The following is a 1,840-nucleotide window of genomic DNA, read 5'->3' on the forward strand; positions in this document are numbered from 1 at the left end:
TAGTACGTTCTAAGTAATTGCCGTTTTTCATTTAGAATTCCTTTTAAGCTTTAATACCTTAAGACACAAGTTTTAAGTTTTAGTTTTTAGGCTTTTAAGTTTCAATGCTCTACTTTCTTATTATAAATTTTCGACTTTTTGTTTTTCGACGCTTATTTTTCGACTTCTTATTTTTCGACGCGCTTTTTCTTTTTCATTTCTACGCTTTAGTTTTTAGGACATAGAATTTTCTTTAAATTTCGACGAAAAATTATTTTAAGCGGTTAAATTGATACACATCCAAAATTTTCTGGTTCGTAGTAATAGTTGGATTTGTTAGTGGCGAGTTGTGGGCTTCCGATTTAAAGGGTCCTGGCTACCTGCTGCATATATTGGCTATTCTAAACGTGGGCAAAATCAGAAAAGTCTATTAATTTGATAACTTATATAATTTTTATTTTTATAACTAATAGGATATTCAGTGAATGCACCGAGCAAAATGTTCACCACCTTTCATCCGTTCACCACCTGTAACTCGATCAAGACATCTAGCCAATATTGTCGCCGTTGATTTTTCTTTAGAATCATCATCAAGTCGAACAAGTATTCCAATTCAAATTTTCGATAATCCATTTTTTGAACCCGACCTCACAATTGAGAACCCGGAGGATATTCAAGGACAATTCCAAGATCCTGAACCAATAATCATTCCTCCTGAACCACAAATTGTTAAATCAGAATCTTCTAGTGATTCGTATTCAACAAATTCAAATATGGAAATAACGGAACCTCTAAGTATGGAAGATCGAATGAGAGCCACACGCACGGGCCAAGGTCACGCCATTATTAAGTCAGATATTAATGCGCCAGATTATGAAATCAAAGGACAAATCCTACACATGGTAACTAATCAATGCCAATATAGTGGTACGCCAAAAGAAGATCCAAACGAACATCTTCGAACCTTTAATAGGATCTCTACTCTATTTAAAATCAGAGAAGTTGAGGATGAACAGATCTATCTCATGTTATTTCCCCGGACTTTAAAGGGAGAAGCCAAAGATTGGTTAGAATCGTTACCCGAAGAAGCGATTGACACATGGGATGTCTTATTTGAAAAATTTCTTAAAAGATTCTTTCCGACATCTAAAGTCGTGAGACTTCAAGGAGAAATTGTTACGTTCGCGCAGAAGCCAAATGAAACTTTATATGAAGCGTGGACAAGATTTGGAAAGTTGTTGAGAGGATGTCCTCAACATGGTTTAGACACTTATCAAATAGTACAAATATTCTACCAAGGATGCGACATTACCATACGAAAAGACATCGATATAGCAGCTGTTGGTTCCATTATGAAGAAAATCGCAACTGAAGCTCACAAAATTATTGATAACACAGCCTCTGATAGTGCTCCAAACGAACATATATTTAGTCGCAATATCATCCCAATATGTAAAGTTTTTAGTTGTAATTATTCTATTTTTAAGTTGTAATCGTTTAAATAAATAAATGTGAAGACAAAGCACGAAGATTAAAGAATTGAAGAAAAAGTGCCACTAAAGCCTGAAAAGTGCCACTAAAGCCATAGTGCACTCAAAAGTGCCACTAAAAGTGAGTTAAAGACTTGCGCGGATTTTGGGAGTTAAGGAAAATAATTTTTTGTGCAAATTACAAATTGCAAAACGCAAAGTACAAGATATTAAATAGTACGAAAGGACGTTCGAAAATCCGGAACTGGGACCTGAGCCAACTCTCAATGCGCGACGCAACGGACTAAAAATTACAAGTTAACTATGCACATGAATATAATATAATATATAATTAATTCTTAAAATTATATACATATATATATATATATACA

The 1,840-nt window shown here is 34.2% G+C and overlaps 1 non-coding gene across 1 annotated transcript; it reads right to left on the reverse strand.

Moving 5' to 3' along the window:
• Positions 1-1,136: 1,136 nt before the first annotated feature.
• Positions 1,137-1,243, reverse strand: LOC139856292 (small nucleolar RNA R71). The gene has a single exon (XR_011761783.1). It is a non-coding gene; the product is annotated as a small nucleolar RNA R71 (small nucleolar RNA).
• Positions 1,244-1,840: the final 597 nt, after the last annotated feature.

The sequence above is a fragment of the Rutidosis leptorrhynchoides genome, chromosome 6, assembly GCF_046630445.1.
Source record: "Rutidosis leptorrhynchoides isolate AG116_Rl617_1_P2 chromosome 6, CSIRO_AGI_Rlap_v1, whole genome shotgun sequence".
NCBI classification, from domain to species: Eukaryota; Viridiplantae; Streptophyta; class Magnoliopsida; order Asterales; family Asteraceae; genus Rutidosis; species Rutidosis leptorrhynchoides.